Raw genomic sequence first — 14,452 nt, 5'->3', positions numbered from 1 at the left:
TCTTAGTTCCTTGGAGGGTTTTTATTGAGAAAATAAGGACAGGTCCATCAGGCAGCCCTGAAATATGGATGGTCTAGAAAGTCATTTACTTTTTTCTTGTCAAGCTTTACCTCTTCCGGGTGGAAAGAGAAAAAGAGAAAGAAAGGAAGGAAGGAAGAAAAGAATGACAAGAGATGTCCCTAAGTGTTCACTGGTTCTCCTCCATAGGGGCCTGTCCTTGACCTCAGCAGAATATGCCCTCAGGAGACCAGCACTGTACCTCATGTGACCCCAGGGTGACTGCAGGTCCCAGGGCACTGCTTCCTTGTCCCAAGCACAACAATTTGCCTGGGGGCAGCTGCCCTCTTCACTAGAGTCTATCCATGTCCGGGGTTCTTTTTGCTACAATGAGGGGCACTAATAGTGGGATCATGGTCATGATGGATGACGTTGGGTTTTCCAAGGAAGGGCAGCATGGCTGGGCTTGTGTCCTCTGGGCCTACTGGAAGCTCCAGGTGAGTGGGGGTATGTTGGGGCCAGGCAGGGAAGCAGTACTTAATGTTAGTCAACTGTAGACTTTAAATGGTTAAAATTGAAAATATATATTTTCCAAAAAAAAAAAAACAACCTCCAAAAACCCTGGTGCCATGTGAATGTACGTGAAATCTTATGGCTTAAAAAGAAAAATTCTTAGGCCAAATGAAGGAGTACATTACTGATACATTCCAAAACATGAGCCTCAAAAGCATGATATTCAGTATAAGAAGCCAGACATAAAGGGCACATATTGTATGATTCCAGTCACATGAAATATTGAGAATAGGCATATCCGTAGAGACAGAAAGCACATTTGTGGTGGCCACGTCCTGAGCATAGGTGGAATAGAAGAGACTAATGGGGATGGGGTTTCTTTTTGAGGTGATTAAATGTTCTGGTATTAGTGCCGATGGTTGCACAATTTTGTGACTAGATTATAAATCACTTAATTCTACACTTTTCAAAGGGTGAATTTTATGGTATGTGAATTATGTCTCAACTTAAAAAATGGTGATTAATAAATGTGATTTTTAAAATAACATGGGAAACATTATCATGAGTTTTATTTGCTTCCTGCCATCCTAAGCTCTGTAGATATGAAAAAAGACACACACACACACACACACCCAAATGAGAACAAGCACTATTTACTCAGAACTTGTCTATAGAGCATGGGAGTCAGCCACCACCACTCACATCAGGCTGAGACTCAGGGCACACATAAGAGTGGGGACACTTTGTGGTGGCAAAAAAAGGAAGCCATGTCCTCCCGAGAGCTTGTGATGCAGGGAGGCTTGAGAGAAGCTGATAGGAAGAGGGGCGTCTTACGTGATTACTTAGGGGAACATATTTGGCCTTCCCCACATTTGGTTCTACATGGAAAGGACTGAAAATTTCGAAGCTGTGAGTCACTGACCAAGTCCTGACCCTTAGGTCCTATTGCTGCAGAGGTTGGAGTCTGGTTTTCCAGATTGGTTGCTGCATGTGTGGGGCAGGGCCTTGTGGCTGGAGGGAGAGTTTCCCAGGCTTCCAGGTGGATTTAGAAAATTCTGCATCCCAAAACCCTCCTTCATCATCTTCAAGCAATCAGATACTCTGTGGATAGAGAAACTTGAATCAATGTTTTTAAAATTAACTGCAAACAGAATTATAAATGACTAATGTACAATATAATGACATACTAAAAGGCAAATATCAATAGAAGAATCAAACAGAATTTTATAAATTCCTTCCAAGAAATGAATATGCTCAATTAAAATCACACACTCCTGAACTTCAGTATTTGGTAGTACATATTTGTGTGAAAAGAATTTTCAAATATGAAATATGCAAACCAGGCAAAATCTCCTTATAAGTGAGCATTAACAGCTGAAATTTTGATGATAGGAACATGTAATAAGCTAAATGGCACCCCCCTTGCAAAAGAATTCCATTTTTCTCATTAGCAGACTTGTATCACAAAAAAATTGTACTAAATATATTTTAAAGTTCATAAACATTTTGTGAAAAAAACTGCAAACGATAGTAATTATTACAGTAATGTGAATTTACTGTAAATCTTAGGATTTTTTATTTCACTAATGTTCACATTGTAATGAATCTCACAACAAAAAGAGTGTCAATTCATTCAATTTTTTTCTTGCCTCAATACCGAAATCTGGCCATCTGGTCGACCTTGCCGCTGCAGACGCCAAGTGACGTGCAACTTGTGTGAACCTCAACAGGAAGTATCCAGATCGCACACGGGCGAAGGCGCACCGCCACACCGATGACAGCCGTTCTTGACCCAGGACACCATCGGTCCCATTTCTTGCCCTGGAGGGTCCTCCCCTCTGCCCGCGCGTCTGTAGGCCGTTCACTGTCTGCAGAGCTTCTTCAGACAAGCTCCCGACAACAATGCCCACCCGGGACCGCGGCCAGGCTCGTGTCTCCTCCCGACCATCACGGATGCCCCGGCCAGTCCCTGTTTCCCAAATAGAAATGACTACGACTTAGGACCACCGAAGCCTAGGAGGAACTGCCGCCCCTCCATGAGCGCCCTACACGCTTGCCCTCGACAGTCGGCGGTGAGGGGACCTGAACAGGTAGGAAACGCAAGCGCCACGCTGACGAGGCAACCAAGGAGTGGGGACGGGAGGTCCCTGCGTAGACGTCGTTTCAATCTGGCGGGTGGCTCCCGTCTGTTGAGCCGCATCCCGTGCCCCTTCCTCGGGGCAAGAACCGCCCCCGTGACCGCCTCTCCTGGATGCCGGAGAAAATGAAGTGGACCCGTTGAGCAGCCCCACCGCCTCGACAGCACAGGGCTGTAGCCGGGCCCCCAAGGCGGCGAGGACGCAGCGACGGATCGTTCCACACGGAGTACGACGTCGGGCACGGACATCCTCTCCTGGTTGCGCGTAGAAGGGTAGGAGGTATCGGCGGGCCAAGGGGCATCAGGGAGTGCTGGTCGACCGGCGCAGACCTCCCCCCAAAATTTCGAGGGAGCTCAGTGTCGGCCCCACAGCACACTTCTCTCCACATTCAATCTCCTGTAAGACAGGACGCGCCCACCACTCCGCACCACCGGGATGGTCGCTGCCTGCGTCGCCGGCCTCCCGGAACTCTGGCCTGCGCCTGGCGGGCGAGTCACATCCCTCGCGAAGGTCGCCAAAGCTCAGGAGGGAAGGGACAATATAAAAGCGTCCGCCAGGTGGCTCCCGACAATGGGCTCGTACGTCAGCGTGATGGATTCTGATCGCTGGCCGGCGAGGGATCAGCTCCGACCGCCCAAACGCTCGAGATCGTCTCGGGGCCGTCCGCCTAGGAGCTCCCTGTTGGTTAGGCTCGGCCTGGCATGACGCGACCCCAGCAGCGGGCGGGGCTGGGAAGATTTGGGCAGGAGGCTGCCGCGAAGGAGAGGCGCTCCTCACGCTAATGTGGAGAATTCTGCAGTCAGAACCCTGACTCAGAAGACTTGGGTTCCCTTAGTGCCCAGCCTGTTACCTCCTTATCAGGAGACCTTAGCAATTCACTTGGTTGCTCCAATTATCTCTGCCCACCCTACACCTGTGCAGCTCTTCTCTCCATGAGTCTAGAGCTGCTTTCCCAAAGAAGACATCCCCATGCCATTGCAGGTAGGAGCCAAGGAGAAAACTGAACTTTTGCAGCTGGACCTATTACATAAATTTTATGTATCCAACACAGGAATATACAAGACTGAGAGGGTCTTATCCCTTTAGCACCACATGAGCATAGTTTTCATGAAACAGTGATGCACACTCGGCAAGTCCAGGGGTGTCAGGAAGAAGAAACAAACAGACACACGCACACACACACACACACACACACACACACACACATCCCCGGGTCTAATAGGAACACTTACCAGGGCTGGCAATGGTGGGAGCAGAAAGCCCATTGTTCCCACCTCTGGGGTTCCCTGGGCTAGAATCCCAGCTCATTCAGGCAGATCCTGGTTGTTTTACTGATGTATCTGTGTGGGAGTGAGGTCTTGGAGCTCCCCAGACTGTCATTTGCTGTCCAGTGCTCTACACTTTGTTCTATGTACTATGCCCCTTCTCCTCCATACACAGTCACAATTAAGAAAATAAGAATCTGCAGACATTGCATTCAACTTTCTAATTTGAATGAAGGTTAACAACACAAAGGAACAGAGTTATGTGAATAACTTTGCTAAGGAACTTACATTTATCTTTATAAAACTATCAAAATGTTTATGAGTAGTCTGTAGAAAGTTAAACATTTTAAAATTAGGAAAAATAATTGATTCTTTATTGCTATCTCTTACCAAGCGTCCATTCACCCCAGCACCTATAACACAGGACTCACCTGATGAAACGCCTGCTCCCCACTGACGTAGAGATTTCTGTTCTGAGTCATTCTCTATCCCCTGTGTTCACCGCATTCCTAAGTCCACTGCAGCCAGTAACATGATGAAGGAGGCCACTGAGCCCAAGGGATGACCTTTAAAAAAAGAGAAAGTAAAAACCTCTCCCGTCTTCTGTGAGGTCACAGCCTTAATGGAGGCTGGAGCAAGTGAAAGTAAATGTTGGGAAAGAGAGTGTTTCTACATTGGTCCCTGACCTGCCATATCCCTAAAAGGGTGGTGAACATAACTGGCCTTAATATTTCCTGGGTGCACTTAGAAGATCTGGACCCAAAGTAGAAACCTGATCACTTGGCAAAAGATGGATCAATTCAGGAATCAAAATAATTTTTTTCTCACCTGTTGTTTCATTATCAGGAACTCTGCCACCATCTGTGCTCCTCTGCATCCTTATGCAGGGACAATCCGGAAATCAAGCAGATAAATCTGAAGAAAGAGAAAACAGCCATGAGAACCCAGCCTTTCAGAGTATTGTTAGATATATCAAGCATCAATCCCCAACCACTCAGCTGGGAGTGACCCCTGCCACCTTACCCACAGGCATGCGCAGACAGAAGGAACGCTTTTTCCTCCCATGGTCAAGAACAAGGCTGCATTGGCTACTCGGCATGTAGGGAGAATATAATATCCTCATTTTGCAGAAAACAATGCAAGTTATGGGGTGTTATACTTTGATTGGACTTACTGTTCAGAGTTATTAGTTTATTAATATTCAGTTCCTAGGATTAACACTAATTCCCAGGTAACCCTTATCATGGTCTCCTGGAGAGTCCTGTCTCCACAGCAAGGACACCTCTCACAAAATTCTTATTTAATAATTCTTGGTGAAAGACACCATCATTTGTTCTCCAACACCAATTACAGGCCTTTAGCACCCCTGGTGCACCCACCACCACCCCGGATGCCCTTGCCCTTAGTCACCTTGGTTCCTCCCCATGTGGGAATCAGTAACAACAGAGACTCAACCCTAGCTCTGCCCTCCATGTCCTTGGCCATGTGGCCAGGAGATTTTCTATCAATTTAATGGAGGATGGAACAATCTGAGGACCCATGTTTTTTGACATTACATGTCAAACACTAACCTGGGCTTCAATGAAAAGGTAATTGATTAAACATAGCTCATGGATATAGTGTTTGAAACATAAAGAAGACCTAAATCTTAATCAGAAAGCTATGACCAGTGAGGGTTTACCAGATAGAAAATCTGTGTGAATTCCGCAAAGTAACATTACCTGTGAATGTAACTAACATGGGGAGACTTTCAATGAAGACCATCACTGAGGAAGCTGCCTAGAAGTCACATGTAGAGAGATGACTGAATGATTATTATGTGAGCAATTTTTAACAGCCTCTCTTTCCTTGTCAATAGCGGGGATTTCATGCTGGAGAAGAGCCCACTGAATGCAATGAATATGAGGACATGTCACATACAACAACCTTAACTCCACGTGTGTTACACTTTCAGCCTGAATGGGAGACTTCAGCCGTTATTCACCACTGAATTAACATAAGCTAATTATACTAGAGGGAAACCATGCAGATCTCAGAATGTGGAAGGTTTTTAGTCACCCTCCAACCTTAGACAACATGAAAGAGTGCACTCTGGAGTGACTCTTGCAAATGTCCTGAACGTGGGAAATAATTCAGCTGAAGCCTCGCATTTATACACCAACAGCTCACACTGGAGAATACGAACCTTATAAAGGTAATGCAGCGAGAGAGCTGACTTTTATTCACACCAATAAACTCACACGGGAGAGAAGCCCTATGTTTGGAATGACTGTGGAAGAGCTTTCAGTGACCCTCCAACGTTTCAATAACATGAGCACATTCACACAGGAGAGAAACCACAAGGAATATCATTTATGTGAGAAAACACTTAGTCAAAGCCATAACCTTAGTCATGGGGGATAATTCACACTAATGAGAAAGCCTACAAATGCAATGAATGTGGAAAAGCCTTTAAACGCAGCTCTCACGCTTATACGCACTAGAAAACTTACAGGAGAGCCACCCTATGTCTGGAATCCATGTGGTGCAGCCTTTACCCAGAGCTCCCACTTTTATAAACACCAGCGAATTCATACTGAGTAGAAACCCTGTGTCTGTAATCAAGGATATTGAGCCTTCAGCCAGAAATTATCCCTTTTAAACCACCAGGAAAGTCATGTGGAGAGAAACCCTGACCCTGTAATCATGGTGGAAGAGCCTTCAGTTGGAGCTCCAGCCTCAGAATACACAGAGAACTCAGAGTGGACTGCATCCCTGACACAGTAGAGAAGACATCCCAAGGTTTACTACGAGGAGAGCCTTCTTGGTGTAAGGCATCTAATCACTGCTGTAGAAGAAATCCAATGAAATGAATGCTACAGTTCCATTAGTCATGGAGTCATTAGACGTGAGAGGGTTCACACTGAAAAAATAGTCTCAGTGTAATGAAGGAAGGACATTATTCAGTGATTCCTCATTTCTGACTGAACAAGAATGTGCTCACACTGAGGAGATGCCAATTCTAAAGACAATGTGGAAAATCTTTCACTTGCTATTCATCAGAAAACTCATACTGGGAAAATAGTCTATAAAGAATGTGTTAGCATGCAATTGAGTCAATAATTCAGTCCTTCAGCAATTGTCTTATTATTAAATATACAGTATAAAGATGTAGATGGTGAAGGGTTTTGAGAAGTGCTGCAAGCAATATTCAGTATCAAGTAAGAAGAAACGAAGCAAACCTGCTTCAGTAGATCAGGATTTGCAAATACATAAGCGCTACTGAGTGGGTATGTGTCATTCAAAACCATGAAATATTGTGATAAGTAAGAATGAATCCATTTTCTGTTAATACTCTGTCACTGTTGATCAGTTAGACACTTTCTGACTTTATAAAATTATAATCATAATTACAAAGACTGGGATCAATCAGGAAACAACGATGAATGTTAACTGAAAATATAAAACATAGTATGATGTGTGTTATCTCGTACATTAGGGTCCAAATATCCTTATACGCATTCCGGATGAATGGCTTCAAGAATAAATACACACATACTTTGTGATTAACCTCTGCTGCTTCAATTAATTCTATTACTTAACGTTCATTTACTATTTCTCGTATGACTTAAAAAATGTATACATTAATTATATTTAAAGAAAGGTGAATAATTGTGGGTACATGGACAGGAAGAACTCAAGAATTCAGAGTCAGATGGTGGTTTAATCCCTACATAGCATTTTGTAGCCAAGGGTTTCTTTGTTTGTTTTGTCCAAAAAGAACAGATAGATATCTTCAGGACTGAGAAGGTGAAAGATCTTTGAAGACATAAAAAGAGTTCTACTTTAAGAATGTATTAGAACATTGAGGGGTGCATATAGTAAATCATGTAAACACAAAGGAGATCCCTCACAGAGCCATTGGTAAGTCTACCTTTAAAGCTTTACTCTTTGATGTAGAAAAATTGTACTAAAAAATGTTCCGGGAGAAAGATCACCATAGAGACAACGTCTATTTTGTCAATTAAACCTTCAAGAAGGCTAGCTAGGGAGAGTGTACAGGCTGCCTGATGAGTTCTGGACCTTTTTCAGTTCAATTTCTTTTTCTTTGTTGGCCAAAACATTCGTTATAGCCCTGAGGTCCATTAAAGTCTAATGGGTTGAGAAATGGTATTCTAGGGCCTATAAAGCCCATCATGGGGACTTTCCTAGCATTCCAGAGGTTAAGACTTCAACTTCCAATGCAGGGAGTGCGGGTTCGATCCTTGGTCGGGGAGCTAAGATCTCACATGCCTCGCAGCCAAAAAGCCAAAACATAAAACAGTAACAATATTGTAACAAAGTCAATAAAAACTTTTAAAATGGTCCACATCAATAAAAAAATCTTAAAAAAATTTTTTTAAAAACCCATGATGTTACCTGCAACATTACTGTGTGTACATGCATCTGAACGCACACACAGACACCCATTCAAGGGAGGGACAGTGTAACAACTATCTGATCATAAAGGGAAAATGCGATTCAGGAATTATTAGCATAAAGGATTCATGCAGGAGAAAAATAAGATAAATCACCCTGTTCATTCATTTATAAACTTTTAATTATTAAATATTTAATGAGAACTTCCAATATTTCAGAACCTGGATTGTTATGATGATTAAACATAAATAGCAGAACACCTTTCTCTTCATAGAACTCTATATTCTAACGCAGGCAATAAGAATAAATTGCAAAACAAAATTTCTGACATTAAAAAAAAGACATGTTCATACATTGTATAGTCACAAAATATCACTACTGGTCTACAATAAAAAGTTGGCACTTCATAAAATAAAATTGACATTTAAAACAGTCTCAATTCTGGAACTTTGAAAAGTTATATATTTTTAGAAATACTGGTCAGTAAAAATATTTTACAAAATTCTCAATTTTGGAAAATCTTCTCTACATGAATTGGGGAGAGCAAAGCTAGGTTTCCTGTCTTAATAACCAGGTTTGCTCTTCTCTATATTCCAAAACAAGTATTTTTTAAATTGTCAGAATTCAAAACTATATGTTTGAAAATCAGTACCGATTTTTATAAGGATAAAAATTCCCTGTACGTGCCTGTTAAAATTCCTTTCATTATCCATTTTATTCAAAATTCAACCGGATACCATTTTAAAGGATAACAGACAAGAGGATTGCTATCTTCCTCTTTATATTGGGCTCTTAATTTCTTTCTATTTTTTTTTGATAACCCAAAGCAATCCAAAATAACACATTATTATCATAAAATCTAGAATTTCCCAGTGTGTTCTGTAGTGTATAGAGTCCCAATGCGATTATATACACTATTGGTAAATTTGAAGTTAAATGTATTCCTAAATACAAAATAAAAATCTAAAAATGCATTTACCTATATGTTTCATTATGCAATAATGCCCTTTTAAGAAAGAAATGGCTTACCAGATGCAAGAATACCTGGAAGTTGCATAATATGTTTTTATATTTAATAACAGAAAATAAGGTAATAAGTGATTTTTTGTTGTTATACATTTTTATATTCTTATGTAAATTACATATTCATTGTTTCATCAATATGATTGTTTTCTGGTTTATTTTACTCCAGTGTGAATTATAGTGCATTAACTCTTGATAGTTTTCTATTAGAAAATGATTCTTGATGAAATTCTCTGTGATCAATTAACTTTGGTAAACACTGCCACAGGCAAGAGATGATGTCGCCAAACCAAAATTTAAAGTAAATACTTTTATGGCTTACAATGTTCTATTTTGAGGCTCAGAAATATCTAGCAGTTTATGCAGTTGATGCTAATTTGTGTGGGTGCTAGGTTTTAGTTACACTAATTTGTGATTATTTCTGAGATGAAAATAAAATTATCTGCAGGTGGATTCCCTTCCTCAGTGCAGGAATAATTGTGAATTAGTGTTTATTCTAAACTGAGATTACTGAGAGTAATTTAACATATTTACATCTACCTAAAGTTTGTTTCCAGGGAGAAAATTCGCTAAAAGTTTAACTGTTTTAAAAGTATAAATCCCAGCATATGAGTGTCAAAAAAACTTTTTTCCCGCTTTTCCAGAGCAGGGGTTGGCAAACTTGTGTAAAGGACCAGAGAGTAAATATTTTAGATTCGTCATAGGATGTCTGTTATTTCTACTCATCTCAGTCATTGTAGCCAAAAAGCAGCTACAGTAAAACGTAAATAAAGGAGTATAACTGTGCTTCAATAAAACATTATTTATTGACAAGGAAATTTGAATGCTATATAATTTTTGTGGGTTGCAAATAATGTTTTTATGAATTATTTTCAGCCATTTATATATATAAAAACCACTCTTAGCTTGCAGTTCCTACCAGCACAAGCTGGGTGTGGAATTTGGCCGATGGGATGTAGGATGCAATGGCTTGTTCTCTCGAATTACAGTGCAAACATCCCTCCTTGGAGACCAGCATTTCAAAACGAATTGATTGTACTAGCCCTCCGCCAGAAAATATGAAAACTACAATCAAAACAAAAAACAAGTTACCAAAATCTGCCCAAGATGGGAGAGGACTTACTCCTCCCCCAGGGTGCACCCCCTGCTCATGTATGGTCCCCTCCTTTTGGCGTCCCCAGCCACCAGCAGTGAGTGAGACTGTCCTGACCCTGTGCTCCCTGTCCGGCCGCATGCATGGGACCAAAGAGTTCCGAGCAATAGTTATTTGCTGGGCACAGATCCTCATCCATCAATTCACCGCTAACTTCTGTGGCTCCCAGAGGGACAGAAGCCACCTTTCCAGCCCCACCCCTGGCTTGGAGTCCAGCCGCTACGGGTCCACCTTCTCTGAGGGCTAATGGACAGAGTCTGACAGCTGTTGTGGGTTCTGTGCACCCAAATGTGGTTTGCGGCAGTGACCTGCTCTTCAACCTCACGGCCAACATCAGCGGATGACTCTGACAGTTCAAGTCACCAAATATCTTATTTTGGTAGGGGACAGAACATCTTCTACAAAACATTTATAAAGAACATTTCTGTTGCCCAGGATGGGAAATCTGGGCCCTTTCACACCAGAGACAAAGATCAAAGAAGTAGCACGCGGGGTGCACTGTGTAGTTGACCACCGCGCTGTTATTCCAGTGCCGACCCTGCGCGCAACGTGCAGCCAGCGAAGCGTCCCGGCGCTGCGTCCTTCGGCTATTAAGCTACAGACAGGGAAGCACGTGGAGCCAGAAGTTGAAGCGGCCCGGTGTCCCAGAACCGGCCCAGAAAACCCGACGGCCCCTCTGGCGTCAGTGTCTCCACGGCTCCTCCTGCAGCTCGGTCGGCAGGTCCGGGAAGGAGCGACCGTGTGTCGGGCGGAGCACATGACAGGGCTCCGGGCTGGGGCGGCGATTGCGGCTGGGTCCATCCCCGCACGAGCTCCCGCCCCCCTCGCTGACGTCGCAGGTGCTGGATGCGTGGCGGGAGACTTGGAGGCTGCGAGGAGAGGAGCGTGGCGGCCTGCAGGCCCAGGAGACTGTCCCGCTTCTCTGCGCTCAGGGGAAGCGGCAGTCATAGGAGCATCACGGACAGTAGAGCGGGTCCTCGGCCCGGCAGAGGGCTTCCCACCGGCCGGGCTCTGCCCCGCGGGGCCGGAACAGCACCCGCTTCCCTCCCTAGGCGTACATCTCAGCCCGCTGTCTCTGCCGTCGCCGAGGGAACTTGGGGTCAGAGGACAGAGAGAAGGGGCGTGATGCCAGCATATCCTCTGGCACCCGGAGGCTGCCTCGTCCTCCGCAGACAGTGGCCTGTCCCTGAGCTTGGCGGCGGGGCCCAGGGCCTCAGACGCGACGGTGCCCTGGCCCTTCCCCAAGCAGAAGACCCGGTGCTCATTTTGAAATGTATAGTAATTCCAAATTACTCTGTTGTGTAACAAGAAGTAACATAGTGTTGTAGATCAGTTATATTTCAACAGCCAACCAACAAGCAAACAAACTCATCCAGTAACAGTCCAATTTGTGGTCCACAGAGGCAGGCGTGGGAAGGGGTGGGACTGGATGAAGGTGGCCCAAACTGCAAGCGTCCAGCCGAGAGATGAAGTACCAGGGATGCAATATAGCACATGTTAAAGGTAATAAATACTTCTGTCTCCTACACATAAAACTGGTTAAGAGAATAAATTATAAGGGTTCCCATCACAAGAAAAACACATTGTTCTATTTCGCTAATTTTGTATCTATATGAGATGATGAATGTTCACTAAATTTAGTGTGATAATCATTTCATAGCATATGTAAGACAAATCATTATACACTGTAAAGTTACTCTGTGCTCTATGTCAGTAATATCTCAGTAAAACTGGAAGAAGATAAATGAATAAATAAAATGGTGCCCCATTGAATCTCGATTAAAATGGATGCTAAATGGAATTTTAGTGGGCATGTGCAGCAGTTTTTGTATTCTAATAAAAAACATTATTGATTTTCAAAAGTGTATTTTGTAATTGAACAGTTAATTTAAAATACTTATTTCATAATATTTTGAACAATTATCTTGGCTGTTAGAAAGGGAAATCTATGTTTATTCTTCCCAAATCTTGCAGAATAGCTTTTCAAAGGTTCAGAATTTTGTAAAATATTTTTTAAAAGCCCAGTCTTTTTGAAAATTTTTGACTTTCCAAAGATCTATAATGACACTGTTATAAATCTCAATTTTATTTTTTAAAGTGGCAACTTTTCTTTGTAAATAGTAGCAAACATTTTTTAGTTACACAATTTGTAAACCCTTATGTATGTTTGATTTTCAATATCAGAAATTTTATATTGCAGTGTATTTGAATTGACTGCGTTAGAATGTAGAGTTCTACGAAGGTAGGAACATTGTATTATTTACATTTTAGTCCTCATAACAAGCCAAGTTCTGAAATCCTGGAAGCTTTCAGTAAATATTCATTAATAATTGAAAATTTGATAAATTAATGACTGAGGTAACTTAGATGCTCTCTCTCCTGATGACACATTTATACCATTGATTCCAGACTCACATTTTCTTTTTAGGTTCAGATGGATGCTATATGCTCTCTGCCTTGCTTGCACGTTTGTGTGTGTGCGTGTGCATGTACACAGACAGGAGCACAGACACACAAATGTTGCAGGTAACATCCCATGCTTTATAGACCCCTACAATACCATGCTTTCACCCATTAGACATCCGTGGACTTTAGGGTTATAATGAATGTTTTTAGGTCAACAAAGTAAAAGAAATGTACCTGAAGAGGAGCCCGACCTTATCAGGAAGCCCCTACACTCTCCAAATCTGAAAATGGAACTCTCCATGTCTCCAATGATTTATTTTATTTTATCTTACCTTATTTTATTTATTGGGGGTATAGTTGCTTTACAATATTGTGTTTCTGGAATGATCTTCCACCTTCTTCATTCTGACATATCTATCTGTTTTAGGTGGGGGGAAAACATTTTGGATAAAAAATTCTGTTGCAGGAATAAATCCCTGCCTGACTGAATTCTTGGAATTTTCATGGTCGGGTCCACAAATTCTCTAGGACTAGGACTCTTGTGAAAAATTAAATGTACTTCTAATTCAATTTTAAGTCACGAGAGGCACATTAATAGAAAATATAAATGGAATAGAATAATTGAGGCACCAGGTTTTACAGTGTTTTGAGAGAGAGGCCTTCTCACCTTGTGAGTTCATCAGTGTGAATAAAAGTTAAGGCTCTGCTGAAGTGTGTCCCACATTTATCTCATTAAGTGTTCTCTCCAGTGTGAGTTTCTGGTGTATTTAAATATGAGGCTCCAGCTAAACTACCTTCCACATTTATAACATATATAGGGGCTCACTTCAGGGTGAGTTTTCTCATGACATCTAAGGTTACAGCATTGTCTACAAGCCTTCTCACATTGATGAGACCTGCATGGTTTCACTCCAGTATAAATTATCTTATGTTAATTCAATGATGAATAAAGGCTGAAGGCTCTTCCAAATTGATTGCAAGCATAGGGTTTCTGTCCTGTGAGAGGTCACTCATGTGGCGTGATAGTTGAATTCTATGTGAAATCTCCTCATATTTGTTACATTCAGTGGGCTCTTCTCCAGTGTGAAGTCTCTGCTATTGATAAGGAAAGGAAAGACTGTTAAAAGTTTGCTCACATAAAATTCATTTCTTTAGTTCTCTACACATGAATTCTACGCTGCTCCCTCAGTGATGGTCTCCACTAACTACCAACCCCACCATGTTACTTATATTCACATAGAGTCTCACTTTGCTGAATTCACATAGATTTTTCTATTTTGTAGCCTCTCACTGCCATCGTTTTCTGATTAAGTTTTCGGTCTTCTTTATTTTTCAAACACTATATACACGAGCTACATTTAAGCAACTGCCCTTTTGAAACTCAAGGTACAGTTTTTTTTGGGGGGGGAAAATGGTTCCAAATGCAAACTATTCAAAAGCCTCTGCCAGGCCAGGGTTTAAGTCAACTTTCAGTCAGATGGTTGGGCTGAATTCCTCTTACCCTAAGATCATGTCTCTAATGTGGACAGCGGGGTTTATCCCCATAAACTTACTATTGA

At 42.2% G+C, this 14,452-nt stretch overlaps 1 long non-coding RNA gene across 1 annotated transcript; it reads right to left on the bottom strand.

Moving 5' to 3' along the window:
- Positions 1 to 679: 679 nt before the first annotated feature.
- On the bottom strand, positions 680 to 10,751 carry LOC125961040 (uncharacterized). Its single transcript, XR_007471338.1, has 4 exons — positions 10,254 to 10,751; positions 4,742 to 4,828; positions 4,345 to 4,479; positions 680 to 1,611 (listed from the first exon to the last, which is right to left on the bottom strand). It is a non-coding gene; the product is annotated as an uncharacterized LOC125961040 (long non-coding RNA).
- Positions 10,752 to 14,452: the final 3,701 nt, after the last annotated feature.

This window comes from Orcinus orca, chromosome 14, assembly GCF_937001465.1.
Source record: "Orcinus orca chromosome 14, mOrcOrc1.1, whole genome shotgun sequence".
Lineage (NCBI taxonomy): Eukaryota > Metazoa > Chordata > Mammalia > Artiodactyla > Delphinidae > Orcinus > Orcinus orca.
The sequence above is the reverse complement of the archived record's forward strand: the minus strand, read 5'-3'. Positions and strand labels throughout refer to the sequence as shown.